Genomic DNA, 17,908 nt, shown 5'->3' with positions numbered 1-17,908 from the left:
CCACCCCACTCTTAGTTCCTGTGTTAATTTTTATGAAAGATACTGTCAACTCTTTACCATCTATCTATATCTATTGACAACTCAGCCAAATTATCAATTCTTTTTTTTTTTTCCACACTGTTGTAAGCAAAGTGTTGACTCTTATCCAGGATTACTGGTGAACACAAAATGCCGCTGCTTTGACTCAAAAGAGCTGGTGACAGCGCTGTATATTCAAAGAATAGATATTCAGCACCTATCCTGTATAAGGTGCCATGGTAGAAGCTTTCAGGGACAGAGAGAAATATAAGTCAAGCTTTCTTGCCCTTAAGAAGTTTAAAATGGAATTAGGAAATTAACGCAAAAATACCAGGTGGTATCTGAGAAATGCGTAAGCACAAATAATAACTGCCAATTTGTTTTTAACAGGAGGGGCCAGGATGCATAGTAGGTATGAGTGTTTTTTGTTTTGTTTTTTTTAAAACTGGAAATTGGAAAATGGGTAGAATTAGCTTACACAAAGGTCAGAAAAAGGTATTCCAAGTAACAAAAAAGCAAAAGTACAGAAGCAAGAAAGCACAAGGTTATTTGGAGATATTGAGCGGACAAGTACAGATAGAGCTGAGGTTTCCTTTAAGAATTTAAGGGGCAATAAAGCAAGAAAAGTAGATTGAGTTTTGACATGATAAGGTTTCAACGTGGACTAAAGAATCTAGACCATATCTTTAGGCAGTATGGAAATATTTTGGAAAGAAGCATATATATATGCTTTAAGAAAGAGTGCTTTAAAGAAGTGCTTTAAGAAAATTCTGGAACAATGGTTATTTCCTACTCAAAGGAGCTTTTCCAGGGTAAGGAATATAACTGTTACACTATTCAGCACCATTTCCTAGAATACTGGAGAAATTAATTTATACCCAAAATATTCAAGTTCAAAGAAACAGTATCCTTTAGAGCAAAAATTTAGTCTCGTTATGCTTGCAAATTAGGAAAACACTCACAAATTTTTTCTTTAAAAATGACTTTCATTCATTTTTATTATGAAAGTAAAATGTACTTATTATAATGCAATTATATAGCTAAAGAAATAATGAGCATAAAAATCAACCGTAATCCCACTATCCACCATTAATTAACATTTATCATATATTCTTCTTTGTTCTAAACATGTTTTTATAAAAATTGAATGATACTATTTGGTCCATTCTATAGCCTCCTCTGTTACTTAACCCAGTGGTCGGCAAACTCATTAGTCAACAGAGCCAAATATCAACAGTACGACGACTGAAATTTCTTTTGAGAGCCAATTTTTTTAAACTTAAACTATATAGATAGGTACATTGTTATTAACTTAATTAGGGTACTCCTAAGGCTTAGGAAGAGCCACACTCAAGGGGCCAAAGAGCCGCATGTGGCTTGCAAGCCGCAGTTTGCCGAACACGGACTTAACCATATATGATAAGCACCTCTATGTGTTACATAATTCCAAAACAGAATATTTAATGATTGCATAGTATTAATTTCACCTTATTAGTGTAAGAAGAAAGCCTTCTTATCTGCTAGAACCCAATAATTAGTGAACTTCTAAAAAACTGTATACACACATAATCTTACTATTTTATCTAACTTAAAATATAGAAATGTATGTGTGTTTTACTTAAGGTCAAATCAGGCTTTTTTGTTTCACTGAGGGCTTTCTGTGCATAGGAGAGCGAGAGTTCCGAGTCATTTTTTTCCCCATGCTTTCAAAAACCTCATCATAATAATTTACATTCAACAAGTTTCCATTTTGCTCCTCTAAAGCAGAACAAAAACTTAAAGACATATTCAAAACTGAGAGCACCATTATGAGTGTTTAGGAATTTGTGCAACCTTTTACAGTTGTCCTGCCCAATTAAGAATTTTTGCACAAGCGTTTTTTTATAGTCCAAAGCATTTAACTTCTTTTTCATAAGTGTAACTACTATAAAAATGACAATGCTTACACTCTTATTTCATTGGTGTATGTTAATGTTTAAAACTGCACAAAGCGACATGGGCGATGAACAGAGACTCTGGACTGTCTGAAAGGATTTCACAACTGTCTCAAAACCGACATAAAATTGCATTTATTTTTTTTTCCAGATTATGTCTTGCACACCTGTTTTGTTGACATGAGTTCAGAGCTATAGTGTGTGTGTGTTCCTCCCGCTGACTTCGGTGTTGAAATAAAAGCTAACAAAATTCAGAATCCCTATGGGAAATATTTGTCAGTCTGACAAGAGAGACAGCAATTTACTAGAAAAGACAAGAGAACAGCAATTGGTCTGTTGAATAAAATAATTTAATTACCTGTCTACGAAAGGGGGCAGGATTGGGAAGCAAATACTATTTTTTAAAATCGTAAATCATTGTCTCTTTCTTTACAACGTTAAACTGATTTGACTCCCCCCCTTTTTTTTTAATTATCCATTTTACGCTGGTTTAGCTCTAGTGACAAGCATTATCCTGGACACCTCAATTCAGTCTTATTAAAATAATAATAGCTAGCTTTTAGTGAGTACTTAATCTGACCCAGGGACTATGTCAACAGTTTCACAAGCATTATTTCATCTGAATATCAAATAGATTTACAAAATCTAGAAACTGAGGTTCAGAGAGAAGCGGTATTTTGTTCCAGGTCACACACTAATACCCAGTGCAGCAGGGATGTGACCCTAGGTCAATCTGCGCAGTCCCCGCTCCTAACCTCTTCGCTACTACAAAATGCTCCCTTCTCTGCATTTTCGGGAATGCTAATTGCTTGTTTTAATATTAGGTGAAAACAAATAATTAGGAATCTAATTTGCCTCAATAAACACTGTCACATATTCCAAAGAAAAGAGTAAAACTAATATTTAGCATAATTGCATCATTGCTCCCATTCTGAGATGAGCGCTGACAGTACCTTGGATTAGTGACTTTCAAAATTAAATATCGTGGCACAGGAAAGCAATACATTGTATATCACAACCCAGCAGGCACACATGCACCAAGGCGAAGGCTTGCGCGCACACACACGCACACAGTTTTGCGAAAACAATACCTTCATGATGCGTAATGTAATGCATTCTGGTCTTTTCTATGCTATTTTGTTTCCCTTTTTTTTTTTAAGTGCTCATTATGACTCACCAAATTAATTTCACAATTTACCAATGAATGGATTGAAAACTACAATTTGTAAGAAAAAATCACTGCCTCACATTATTAAGCAGAACAAACACTATTTTATAAAAGATGGTTGTGACCCTTAATTCAGTCTATTGCCATCCAATATCTTGGCCATTATAGTGATGCTTTTCAAGTATTTAACGAGTGTCTTTACTAAGGCTGACGGTTGCTGGCGAAGGTGCAGGGGGAAAAAATCACTGCCTTTCACGCTTTGGGTCCAAATCAGTGCGCGCTGATAAGGCAGTGGAGGGATGTTTACGCATCTATATAGAGAACATCTTCAATGTATTAAGTAGAAAAAGCAGATCACATTAGTACCCCAAATATGTAACAAATTAATATAATTAACGAAACCCCAATTAACAGTGACTCTCTTACAGATGAGCTTGCTATGGGCTTTTTCAGTGTGGTTTTTTTTTCCCTGATAATATCTATTTGCTGTAAATATATATATATATACCTCTATTCTGGGGGTAAAAAAAACGTTTTTGTTCCTTGAAAGCCAGTATCTCGTTACGCATTTCTTCCACGCGCTACCAGAATCACCGCGTCGGATAATGTTAGGAGCTGGAAAGGGCCTTTAGCCGCGCGTAATGACGACGGCGTAATTTGACCAGATTTACACAACTGTTGCACGGCGATAGTAAAATGATCGTTAACAAAAAAAACTAACGTTTCCAAAATAAATTCTAATCGCGGGAAGCTTGCAAAGACCGAAGTCTGGGGGCAGCTGGACACCGCGCAGGGCACACGGGGAAGGGGATTCGTAGACAGGTGGCTCCGGACCGACCGCGGTCCCACAGGTGCCCGTGCGAGTTCCCGCGGGTACAAAGTCACAACTCCGACCTCGGCGGCCGCCCCTCTCCCGGCCCCCGCGCAAAGCTCGTCCGCGGACCCCTCCGATCACGGAACCCGACGGAAACACAAGGCAGCCCGCGCCCCACCTCCACCCCGCGCCCCAGCCACCGCGATCCCCGCCACCGCGATCCCCGCCCGGAGACGCCGGCCCCGCTCGCGCCCGAGGCGCAGAAAGGCACTGGGGAGGAGGGAAGCCGAGGACCTGCGAGGCGAGTGCGGGAGCCGGGCAAGCGGTCCGTGGGTCCCTCGGGAGAAAGAAGGCGCCCAGGGCGCGAGGCAAGCAGGCCCCACCCCCGGCCGCGCGCACAGAGCCCGCGGGCGTCGCCCGGGCTGCGCGCCGACTCGGCCAGCCCGCCCGCGCCCGCCCCTCCGTCCCCGCCGGTTCTCACCTCCGTGGAAGCCGCCGGATTCTTCCGGGCCCCGGAGGAGACCGAGGACCGGTGGGTGCGCTGCCGTCCTATTCCGGATCCATGGCGAGTGCCCGGACCCGGAGCCGTCCAGAGCGCCGCGGCCGCCGAGCCTGCAGCCCGCAGCCCGCGGAGCCAGATATAGGAGCCGCCCGCCTCTCCCGCCGCTGCGAGAGGAGAAGCGGAATGAGAGCGTCACTGGCAGGACCTGGGCCCCCAGTCACGACTCAGCCCACGTCGTCCTCCAGGGGCAACGCTGCGTTGCAGCCCCGAATGAGGTTTGACGTCAAGGAAGGTGCGAAAACAAGGCCCCTTCTGACGCAGGCTCAGCGGACCGCCTCCAGCCCACCCCCCCTCCGGGCGCCTGAGCCCCCTCCTCCCGCCCCCAACACTCCCCTCCCTACATCTTTTAAAGCGAACACTTCCTCCAGGGTCAGGGCCCCGCTCCGAGCTTGTGAAATCAAACCTGTTCCAAACAAAATGACCAGGCTCAGAGCGCAGGGAAGGCGCGAGATAGACACCGAGGTGGTTACTCTCGGAGGGGCCAGCTAGAAAACGCTTGCCAATTCCGAGCAACACACAGGAGCTGCAGAAAATAAAATGGGGCTCCGAGGGGCTGGCGATTTGCGCTGTTCCGGTGTGTTTACCGCAGTGAGCTGCATCTAACAAAAGCAGCTGTTCAATGGGCGCTTGATTGGTGCTAGACACTGTGCTTAAGGTTTAGATGGGATTCTTGCATTTCATCCGCAGGGCAAGCCTTTATAGGATCTTAGAATGAATCCTACTGTACCTTTTCACAAACGAAAAAAAAAACCCTAGGCTTGGGGAGGTTAGGTAGTCAAAGACCTGTACTGCACACGAAAGGGTTACGAATATTAACCAAAACCCACTCAGTTATTCAGTGAGATTCTGTACTACCCACTGCGAATGCAGCCTTGTGCAAAAACAGCTTAGTGTAGTGAGGGACACAAACCTGAATTCATCACGCTACTGAATGTATTATAACCTGTGACAAGGAAAATAATCATACCTAAAATGGAGAAAGACTGTTGGGAGAGCTTATGTCTTATGTAAAAAAAAAAAAAATTAAATCATAGATGTGCTACTTTGCTCTTTGGTTGTTGCAATAATTATCATTGCATGTTTTTTGATAAGCATGTGGATTTGTCCCCCCCCCCTTTTTTTTTTAACTTGCCCATTGCTTTTGCATTCCTAGTTTACATTCTTTGTGTATTTTTCAGCTCCTGCCTCTCCTGCTATATCTTTCTCCCATTTTAAACTGGCTATCGCAACTGTTCGGTTTATCACCCCCTTCAGATTTTTTTAAGACGCAAACAAAAGCACTGATTTTTTTTTTTTTTAAGGCAAGGTCTTTTCACATTTCAACCTTGGAATTGATGAAAGAAAACTCATTATACATTAACCCAGTCCCCATGACATAATGTATTTCACAGATGCTAAGACACACATTTTTTACACTGAAAACAGGATGCGTTTTACAAACTGGGCTCTTAACATTGGTCAGGGGGGGCTGTATTAACGCGGCTGCCGTTGCCGCCACAGATAGACACTTGGATACGGCTAGCTGTTCACGCTGCCCTTATTTCAACTGAATTAAGTGCGTTGTTTTTTAAAACTCACAACCCTAGAAGGAGTGGATTAACAGGTATAGGAGTCTCTCAGACTTGAAGAGGATTTTTCCTAGGAAAAGAGGGCAGATTTCCCTAGGACCGAAAAGATTCCTCCAGCAATTAGCAAAGAGAGATATGGGACCGGCTAAAAGCTATTAGACCCCTGAGTTACGCACCAAGTACATTAGTTCTTAATGCATTTTGGAAACCTATATCCGAACATATAATAAGCCTAACACACACACACATACACACACACACACACACACACACACACACACATACTCCCAAAAAGTGAAATATATGAGTTATTATTCCTAATGGTATGGTTAGTCAATTGCAATCCCTCTACGTTTTAGTAAAAAAAAAAAAAAATCATTAAAGAAGGAAAATGAATCCTGAATGTAACCTGAAAAGAATCCATTAACCTCTTCTGGTTAGATCAAGAAAATGCCAGCAAGAAAACTTTCTGAATAGCATCGGCTGCGTGGGGAGAATCCCTGGATTCAATAGCGAAGCACTTTTAAGTCCGTTTGGTGGCACAGGAGACAATACAGCATGGAAAACCACAGCCGTTTAACAACTGAACCAAAAAGTGATTTAGAAAAAGGTGAAGTTCTTGCAACACTGCAGCCAGTTTTATGTTTCCCTTTTTATGCACGCACCAGGTTGATACATAATAATCTATTTCTAAGTATGAAAGCGTTCTTTCACTAAGGTTGAAATAAAACTACTAAATGACAAGAAATCATTACATTTTAGTTTACTTGGCAGCAATTTTTTTTTATTGTTGTTAATCCTCACTCGAGGATATTTTTGCACTTATTTTATAGAGAGTGGTAGGGAGAGGGTGAGACAGAGAGAAACTTCCATGTGTGTGCCGGACCAGGGCTGGGGATCCTGCAACCACGGTACATACCCTTGACCAGGATTGAAACCCTGACCCTTCAATCCAAAGGCCAACACTCCGTCCACTGAGCCAAACCGGCTAGGGCTAGTTGGCAGCATTTTTTTTATCCCAACATGACATTATCATAAAGGTGGAGGAAGTGCCATCGTGCGTCAGATGCGCAATCTTTCCAGGCCAGATTTCTGTCCAGTGGCCGTGGGGACTTTTTAGCAGAGCTTAATTATCTATAAAGTTGAGCTCTAAAAGTTAATATTTCCCCTCAATCCTTTGTTATCCCATTATAGATCACAACCCATTCATTCAGCAAACATTTATTTAAAGGATCCTAGGTTGATTTTATATGCATTTCAGTCCCTCCCCCATAGAGAAAAAAAGTTATCCTACGTACGTGTTATTTCACATTCTCCTTTCTTCATCAGAATGAAAACTGCTTTTTTATGTTCACAAGTCATAAAAATTCCAATAATTCCTATATTTTATAAGCTGTTTAAGCTAACATTAGGCTAATGTCTTAAAGGAAAATGCTATAGGGAAAACCTAGGTCCCATTTCTTTTTTTCTTTTTCTTTTTTTAGTTTAGTTTTTTATTTTTATTTATTTATTTGAGAGAGAGAGAGAGAGAGAGAGAGAGAGAGAGAGAGAGACATCAGTCTGTTGTTTCACTTATTTATGCATTCATTGGTTGGTTCTTGTATATACCCTGACTGGGGGCAAGTGAGCTATCTGGCTAGGGTTAGGTCCTAATCCCGAATCATAAAAAAAATAAATAAATAAAAATATATTTAGATTCCATCCGGTAAGAGATTGGATTATTTACCTCAAAAATTATATTACTGTACACACCTACCTATTCATAGGTGAAATCACTATGAAGCTTTCACCCACTGGCGTGGCATTTCAACTCTTTAAAGAGTATAATGTCATTTTTAAAGGAAAAGGATTCACTCATATTCCACATCCAAATCATGACTTTAAAATTAATTAGGAGGGTCACAAAATATCTCCATCCATTATGTTTTGTTCTTGATTCCTCCCTGTAAGATGACCTCCATCCTTGACAAAAATTTTATCCAAAAGGGGAGGGAAGGATGATAATGTAATGTCTTCATCTTACTGATCATTGGAACAAGAAGAAACACATAGCTTAAAAACTACAGACTTATATGGTGGACAAATGGAGGATGGCAGTGTAAATGTGGGGACAGGCTAGAGTGCAGGAGGAGATGGTGTGAATGGGTTAAATCTTCATCCATCAGATAAAAATGTAATGTGTAATGTGTGAAGTCAGAGAATCACTAACTAGCACTATAAGCCTATTTTTAACTAAACCTAGAGATGACCCACCAGAGCTCAAGACAATGTTTTTCATGGTTGCTTCTATTTGTCAGGAGTAAATGTGGGCAAAGGCATGGCAATGGAGCAGGCGGCTACAATTCTAACAGTATTTCCCACACGTCAATTTAAAATGATGCACAATGAGCCCTGGCTTAGGGGCTCTGTGGGGTGGAGTGTCATCCTGTGCACCAGGTGGTTGCAGATTTAATTCCTAGTTGGGGCATGTGCCTTGGTTGCAGGTTCGCTCTCCAGTCAGGGCGTGTGCAAGAGGCATCCCATAGACAGTTTCCCTCTCTTCTCTCTCTCTCTCTCTCTCTCTCTCTCTCTCTCTCTCTCTCTCTCTCTCTTCCCCCCTCCCACCCTCCCTTTCTCACCTCTCTGAAAATCAATAGAAGGAGCATATCTTCGGGTGAGGATTAAATAAATAAATTAAATATGCACATGAATGAGATTTAACCTATCCGTTATAGTTTTCCCATCTTATTCTTCCTTCCATGTAGTCAAAACCAATTCCTTTCCACTTTTACATTCTGTAGATAAACCTGTAATACAACTCCATACAGGGGCATAGCTGGGACATGGTTTGACATAGTTGATTTCCAATACACAATTCTTTACCAACTCTTACCATATCCTACTCCTTTCTCTTTTTTCTTTCCTTCCCCTCTTGTTTCTACCTACCCATTTTTTAATTTTTTTTCCTTTCTTTTTTTCTTGCTAGTAAAACCACAACCTGTAGCCCTTAAAGATAGTATTTTTAACCTATGGTGATAATTAGGACTGACAATGTTCCTTACCTCACCCTTGTTCCTTCCTTTAATTCAAAAGTCATTTCAAAGCTTATGTCCTCTGGAGTTTTAACTTTAAAAAAAAAAAAAAAAAGTATTATTATTGCCTTTCCATACAGTGAAGTCATTAATATGAGAACTATATATATTCTTGAGCTTTGCCCCCTATTAAACTTCCAAATGTCTTCACTGGTTGACTTGCAACAGTATAGAATTATTTCATGGCTGAAGTATCTCCCATCCTTACCACCAAAGCCTCTACAAGATGCCTCAGTATCACAAGGTCAATTGTATCACCTATATTTTCTTATTTTATGTATTCCTGATGCTCTGAAATTTGAAGCCCAAGGACCCAGGGGTCCCCCCCTTCCCAGGGTTAACTAATTCCCAGACATAAGGAGACAATGTGCCTTCCAGCAAAGCTTTGATGTGCAAGTGAACCAGTCCCTGAGTCCAAACTGCCCTCTCAGCTCCGTTTATCAGACCTCTGGCCCTAGCCCTTCATTACAGGGCCAGATACCAGACAACTAGAGATCCAATCTCCAGCGCAGTCTGCAGAAACTATTCAAACTGTCCAGTTATCGTGTGCACGTATTTACCCTTTGCTCACCTTGCTTAGCCCATTCCTTCCCGCTTCTCCAGGAGCCCTTCCCGGACTGACCTGCTGTTTCCAGGAAACCATGAATATAACAAAAATATTTTCCCCCTGGCAATCATTTTTGTGTCTGTGTGTCTTACTTTATCTGCAAAAAACAAGTCTAGGGTACGTTTTTTAGAGCAATTGGAGCAGCAAGCAGAATAGCTTTGCACCAGAGGACAGGATTTGTATGTACTTAGGTGGTTGGGCTCACCAACAGAGGGGCCACTGCTGGTTGTGGTCACCCTGGCTGCTTTCTGGCTGTATTGTTGTTGTTTTCTCGGGTATTGCCATATTTCCCACCTACAATTGGAGAGTTCAGGAGCTGAGTGCCCTCTGAGCTGTGGAGGGCCACTTGCAATGCCAAGCATGATGCCACTGCAGCAGGAGGAGACGGAGTGACTGGAAAGTAGACTGCATATCAAGGCTTGATTCATACAACTATCTCCTCGGACCACAATGGTGTGAAGACAGAAATTACTAGTGAAACAAAACTTGAAAAATTAATCATATGTGGAAATTAAACCACAGCTTTGAAAGAACTAATGAGTCAAAGAGGAACTCATAAAAGAAATCACAAGGTATCCTGATACAAACAAAAATGGGAAAAAAAAGTCAAAGTTTGCACGATGCAGGAAAAGCCGTTCTAGAAGGGATGTTTATAACGGAAAAACAATATAGTAAAAGTAAAAAAAAAAAACTCAGCCTAACTTTAACCTCAAGGAAAAATGTAGAGATAACAACACACTAAGCCAAAAGTAGCAGCAGGAGAAATAATACAGATTAGAGCAGAAGTCAATGAAATAAAGACTGGAAAGACAATAGAAAAAAAATCAACAAAGTAAGAGTTACCTTTGTGAAAAGATGAACAAAATTGAAACCCTTTAGTTAGACAACCAAGACAAAAAGAGGGAGGCCTCAAATAATAAAATCAGAAATGAAAGAGGACACATTACAATTTACAAGAGAAATGCAAAGAACCATTAGAGACCACTAACACAATTACACGCCAACAAACTGGATAACCTAGAAAGACATGGATAAGTCATGAGTCTGTACCTCTTCTTTGCTTTGCACATTCCTTCCGGAGAAAAACTCCACCGGGCTCCTGCTCCCAGTCCCCCTCTCCCCTCTGCCTGTTGATGTTGCAGGCCACTTCCCGGGGGACCCTGTGTGTCCAGCCTGGCCTCCTGTTTCCAGGACACAGTATCATCCACACTTCTTCCTTCATAGCAATCATATTTGTGTCTGTATAGCTTACTCTTTCTGCTTAAACCAAGCCCAGGGCATGTGTACACAACCACTGCCGAAGTGGAGCGCAGCAGACCACCCTAGATGGCGAAGATAGGGCCTGAGATCTCTTGGGCTCTCCAGAGGGACCCACCAGAGACCACATACCTAAGCAGCACTGCTGGCTGCGGTACAATAACTTCCTGATGAGTATTGCATTGTTTCTTGCTTTTTGGCTTTTGGGCTTTGGTTTTTGGTTTGGGGTGTGTGTGTGTGTGTGTGTGTGTTTTGTCGGATGTTGCCATGACTTCCCAGACTAAACGAGGGAGCTCCTACCCCTGAGTCCTCCTCCTGATGCGTGGAAGAGGGCAGCGCTGAAGAGCGAGCCCTCAGGGTGAGCCCCGCAGGGTGCTAGGAGGAGCCCAAACTGCGACTTGCACAGTGGGGGCTGTGTGACCCGACATATAGGGTTCAGGACCCACGACTGTGCACTAGCGCGCTGCACTGCGCTGCGCTGCGAGGTGTGGCAGAGTGACATAACGCTTAAGATGGCCAGACAGTATTATTCAGGACCACAGCAGTAGGTACAGGCACAACTCCAAGTAGTCCTTCCTAGTGGGAGAGATACTGCGCCTAATTCCTAACACAATAAGGTCAAGTGGGAATGTATAGCCAAGGGGCAGGGTGGGCATGAAAAAATGACCACGAGGAAGCATTAGGGAGAAGGTGGGCTCCAACTTACCAAGCCAACAGCGTTCTTGCCGAGGCAGTCCACGGGGATCAGTTAGGGGGAGGTTTCTGATCTGACATCCCAGAAGCTGGGGGACTCTGGTGAAAATGGATTTAGCAGCGCTGGTGCTAAAACTGGGTTTAACAAGGAAGCACACACATGCGCCCAGAAGAAGGTCCTGAACCTTGACTACAGGACAGTGGCGCAAAGAATCCTTGTCCCGTGAGTGCTGGGTACCCTATGCCCCATGCAATGCAGAGGTAAGGCGCTGCCCACAAAGAGGCAGGAAGTGTCTGTGCACTGCCACTGTAAAGAGAAAAAGCTATTCAATGGTACTTGTTAAAATGGTAAGATGGGCTTTACTCAGGGCCATCGCAACAGGTGTAGGAACCTCTGCTATTAGGATTTTAGAGTTGGGGAGAGACTGGGCTCAGTTCCAAATGCAGCAGGAGCAGTTCTGACTACAGAACTAAGAACTAATAAATGGGTTTCATTTAAGCCCCTAAGTTTGTGGTAATTTGTTACCTAGCCATAGAAAACTATTACAGCAATCAGTGTGAACGCAATTATATTCATTACACAAGAAATTCACAAACACATCATTCTTAAAATGGTTTGAAAAATAGGAAAGTGGGATGACTTCAAACTTTAAAACTTCCCCAAGTCCAAGAAAACTACAGAGTAAAAGGCAACCTGTGGGATGGATGAAAATAATTGTAAGTTATAAGGGGTTTCCTACCCAGCACATTTAAGAAGCTTATACAAATGAACAACAAAACAAATAATCCAGTTGAAAAGGGAAACAGTGATTGAATAGACATTTCTCCAAGGAAAATATACAAACAGCCAGCAAGCATATGAAGAGATGCTCATCATCACAAATCATCAGGGAAATATATATGTCGAAACCACAATGAAATATCACCTCACATGCATCAGGATGCCAGCCATCAAAATAGCAGAAAACAACAGTGTTGCAAGGGAAATGGAGAAGTTGAACCCCAAGTGCACTGTTGGTGAGAAGGTAAGACAGTGCAGCCGTTATTAAAAAACTGTATAGAGGTTCTTCAAAAATATCAAAAAGAGAGGTTATATATTCTCTACCAACCCCACTTCGGGTATTTATCCAAAACCATTCAAAGTTTATCTCAAAGGAATATTTGGACCCCGTGTTCATTACAACAGCTGAGAGAGAAATAGAGAGAGAAAATAGGGTATTTACATATGAAGGAACATTATGCAGCCCTAAGAAAAATCCTGTCATGGCTACTGCATGAATGAGCATCAAGGACCTATGCTAAAAGAAATACGCAAAGTCATAAGAAAGAAAATCACTGCACGGAGTAAGTACCTAAAGTAGTCAAAATCATGGAAAGAAATGTAGAATGAAGATTACCAAATGTTGGGGAAGTAGAGAAGTGTTATTAGCATAAATTGGCTATACAGTCTCTGGATTGCAGGATCAAAAAGTTTTAGAGATCTAGTGAGAACGAGTATAGTTAACACTCATAAGCTATGCACTTAAAAATGGCTAAGGTGGTAGATTTAGTATTACCTATCTTTTACACAACAAAACGCTGTATTGGAAAGAAATAATGGACAGAGAATGAGGGGAATGGGAACCTGAAAGGGTTTGTGTCATGAAATTTGATCTACTGCAGCAATTAGGTGCCATAGGTGGGTCCTAAGATTCAAGATTGCCTCCAAGATCCTTACTCTCTCCATGACAGGGTTTTACACAGCCGCTGACCAATGTTATACCCCAGAGCTCACCAAAACTATTCAAACTCTCCAGGCAAAGCTCATACACATGTTTATTTGCTTCACTCCTTCCTGTTTAAACAAACCCCCATAAGGGATCCCGTCCCCCGCCCCTCCCTCCCCCCCCCCCCCGCACCCCACCCCCCACATCTGCATCTCTCTCTGTCTCAGCTAATCTTGCAGGACACTTTTGTGGTGGCCCCGCATAGCCTGCTGGGCTCTCTGTTCTGAATGATTTCGTTATAGTAAAAACCATCTTTCTTCGTGGCAATTACTTTTGTGTCTTTCTATTTCTGCGCGGAAGTCCGGAGCACCTTTCAGAGCATTTGGCACAGCAAGCAGGACACTGCCAGCCATGGGGGTGATGCACCAGCTGGACCCAACAACAGCTGCCACCGCCTAGGGGCACCTCTGGTTATGCACATACATGCTGCATGATGGCTGCTACATTCCCCTGTGTTTTTAGCCTGAACTGGGGGCGCTCCAAAAGTAACGTTGTCCTAGAGCTGCCTGGAAGAGTGCTGGGAGCAGTGTGCCAAGTGATGCAGAAAGGGATGGTGTGTGTGTGTGTGTGTGTGTGAGAGAGAGAGAGAGAGAGAGAGAGAGAGAGAGAGAGAGAGAGAGAGAGAGAGAGAGATGGATGGATGAAAGTGGCTCAGCAGGGCTCTTGTTAAAACGACACTTTACAAGGAAGATGTCAGAGGAGCCTAGGAGAAGATGATTTGGGAGCCTAAACCAAGTACGTTGAAGTGAAGAATTCACAGAAAGTACCCTGGAAAGTCTGAAAGGTACAGTGCCAAGGCACATCTGTGGTACAAGACCAAGGTAAACACTGCAGCAGCACCGATGGCATCACTAGGGGCAGCCACAGGACGCTGCCGTGCTGGAAGGTATGGATAGAGTTGCACAGGAAGGTGGGGTTCGTGCCAACTAAGGTGCTAAGCTGTGCTGGCCGGTAGTGCCACTGTTAGAGAGAAAAATATCCAATGACACGTACTGAAGATGGTAAGGCTGACTATAGCACAGGTATTGGGACCCCTGCCCTTGTGATTTCACAGCGGAGGAGAGACTGGGCTCCATCCCAAACACAGCATGAGGGGGTGAGAATACACAGCCAAGGAGGAGAATGGGGGCAATGGATGGAAAATGACATCAGGGAAAAGGGAAGCGCTGCTTAAACAAACCTAACACAATCCTTGCTGAGGATAGGACAGCGCAATCAAATATCACCTGGGAAACGATGAAGGCTCAGGATCCTGATCAGATAGATATGCAGAGTGATCAGACAGGGAGGCGGGCAGGGAGGTTCTGGTGAGAGTGACAGGCGAGTTCTTGCTAAACCTGGGTTTCACGGGGCAGAGCACAGAGAAGCCCAGGAGGCCAGGGAGCCAGCCTGACGAAAACGTGTAAGAACGCAGAGTCTTCCTCGCCAAAGAGTGCCCGGCGACACGGGGAAGGGCTAGGGCGCTTCCGCCTGAGATGCTCACCAAATACCGCAGTTCCAGGCTGAGTGCGTCCACCAGGCAGAGCTGACGTGTGTCTGCCGCACAGTGTTGTGTGGGTCTGAAGTACAATGCCGCCGCGCACATCAGAGGTACCCCTGCTGTACACCCCCAAGCACCAGCTACGGAGCCCAGGTCCGCCTGCGGTTTAGTGTGGAGGTTCTGGTGAAAACGATTTAGAGTTCTTGCTAAAACTGCATTTTACAAGGAAGTGCACAGATGCACGTAGGACAAGCATGTCAGACTCAGAGGCTAACACGGGCCAAATAAACAAGGTTTAAGTTTCTGTGGGCCGCAGGAAAAACAAACGCTTCAATTTTCATAGAAACGTAGGTTTATCTCGATAGACACATGCTGAATACAAAGGACTGAAATAAATGAGTCATCGCTAACATAAAATAATAGAACATTTTAATAAATATTATTTTTTCTTGAGCATTAACTTACCAGACACTGCATAACTGCACAAATTAATAAGCATAACGCAAATAAACCTATATTTTTTTGTTCTCTGGACACGAAATATTTCCTGTTGCGCACACCAAACAAGTCAGTCCAAGACTAATGACATGGCAATCGGCTGCTAACATATTCGCTGCTAGTATTGGTGGAGAGAAATGGTGTGCCTGTGCGTTAGGCGCATAAGGGAAATGTATGCAACACGATTATAGTAATCAGTCATTAGTGAATGTTGTAGTTCATTACTAATAATTATGTATAACAGGATGCTGTAAAAATTAAGTTACGAAATTTTTATTAAAAGGTTTCTTACATACTGTTATATTGGCTGGGCCACAAAAAATATTCATTGTGGGCTGAATGAGAGTTTGACATGAGTTTGACATGCTTGGCATAGGACAGTGATGGCGAACCTTTTGAGCTCGGCGTGTCAGCATTTTGAAAAACCCTAACTTAACTCTGGTGCCCTGTCACATATAGAAATTTTTTGATATTTGCAACCATAGTAAAACAAAGACTTCTATTTTTGATATTTATTTTATATATTTAAATGCCATTTAACAAAGAAAAATCAACCAAAAAAAATGAGTTCGCGTGTCACCTCTGACACGCTTGTCATAGGTTCGCCATCACTGGCATAGGAGCATACCTAAAAAAAGTTAAATGAAGCAAACACTCTTCACAGAGTGCTGCAGTAAAACCCAGAAGCATTAGGTTCCAAGCACCGGGTTTGAGGCACCAGGCTCGCCTGCGGTATCTTATCATAGGATGCGAATCCGCCCCAAGGCGCTGTCGAGCTACCACCTACAGTGCCTCTGTGTGTGTGCGGTACAGTGCTGCATGGTGAGAAGTATAGCGCCAATGCCGTGTATATGGGGGTACGGTGCTGTACTATACCCTCAGTAGGTTGTTTCGTTGATGTTTCTATCTCTCTCGCTCTCTCTTCCCCTCTGAAATCAATTTTTTTTAAATATACTTTTTTAAGTATAATGAAGCAAAGAATCTTCCTCAAAAGACAGTGCCACCAGTAGGACCCGGAAGCGCTGGGTTCGAAGCACCGGGTTGCCCACTAGTGCACCAGCCCCTAATGAACTTCCGCAGTTACATGCACAAATGTGTCCACCGTGTAGAGCTGATGTGCATCCGCGATACAGTGAGTGAGGCTGAAGTACATGCTGTGTCTCTCCCACCCCCCAGGTACAGGTGTACGGTTCTAGCGAACACCAGGCACTGTGCCAAGGTCCAGCTGTGGTTCCGTATGGAGGTTCTGGTGAAAATGACTTAGGGTTCTGGCTAAAACTGCCTATTACAAGGCAGTGCCCAGGGGAGCCTCAGAGAAGGTTAGGGAGCGAGCCGGACTAAAGAGTATAACAAAGCAGAGGTGCAGAAGAAGACGCTGGGCCCCACGGGAGTTAAAGTTCCTCCTCATGTTTGCTTGTTGGAAGAACTTGAGGAAGGACAAAAAGGAGTGGGCGATTAGTTAGCTAGGGCCTTGAAGACGATGAAGATATGACACTTTCAAGGTGCATAGGTATGATTATTGGACCACCAAGGACAAATTATGAAAACGGCCTATATAGCCTGAAAGTAGAATGTGGACCTAAATACCCAGAAGCTCCTCCGTCGGTTAGATTTGTAAAATTAACATGCAAAATTAACATGCATGGAATAAATAATTCCAGTGGAATGGTAGAGGCACAGAGCACACCAGTATTGACGAAAACGGCAAAATTCACAGAGCATTCGAAGTTGGACTTCAGGAACTGAGACATCTAATGATGTCCAAAGGTAATGGGATGCTTTCACAGCCGCCAGGAGGACAAGCATACAACAATTAATTTTAGTGGATCTCAAACTTGTCTTAAACCAACAATCTCCTGCTCATGTTAATGTCTTGATTAAACATTACAATGCAAAATAGCCACCCATTAAGTGAAAGAATGCCAGCTGGTAAACAAAACCCAGACGTGTGTAAGAATATGTTTAATATTTGTATTCACAGTATGTTCTCAGGCAACAGGAGAAAAAAATGTAGCACAATTTGTTTTAAGGCACAGTCATTTACACATAAAGCTGGAGTATTCAAAACAGAATTCAGATTTACAAGATGAAATAATGGTGATTTTTACTAAAAAGAAAAGTCTCAAGAAGGAAAAAGAGAAATGGAATGCTTTATCCATCTTGCTTCGCGAAAAAGCTTCAATTTAAATTGTCTAAAGTAGCGGGTACAATGAATATTGTCTCAAATTGTTTTAATGTTTGAAGCGGTGTGGGTGCTGACTACCAATAGTATCAAAAATATGTTCAGGCCCTAGCCGGTTTGGTTCAGTGGAGAGAGCATCGGCCTGTGGACGGAAGGGTCCTGGGTTTAATTCTGGTTAAGTGCACATGCCCAGGTTGCAGGCTTGATCCCCAGGAGTGGCTGTGCAGGAGACAGCCAATCAATGATTCCCTCTCATCATTGATGTTTCTCTCTCTCTCTCTCTTTCTCTC

The 17,908-nt window shown here is 43.0% G+C and overlaps 1 pseudogene; it reads left to right on the top strand.

Moving 5' to 3' along the window:
* The first annotated feature begins 16,900 nt into the window (after positions 1 to 16,900).
* Positions 16,901 to 17,354, top strand: LOC132237914 (ubiquitin-conjugating enzyme E2 variant 2-like; annotated as a pseudogene).
* The last annotated feature ends 554 nt before the right edge of the window (positions 17,355 to 17,908 follow it).

The sequence above is a fragment of the Myotis daubentonii genome, chromosome 7 (assembly GCF_963259705.1).
Source record: "Myotis daubentonii chromosome 7, mMyoDau2.1, whole genome shotgun sequence".
Lineage (NCBI taxonomy): Eukaryota > Metazoa > Chordata > Mammalia > Chiroptera > Vespertilionidae > Myotis > Myotis daubentonii.
This window is presented reverse-complemented; position numbering and strand designations above follow the sequence as displayed.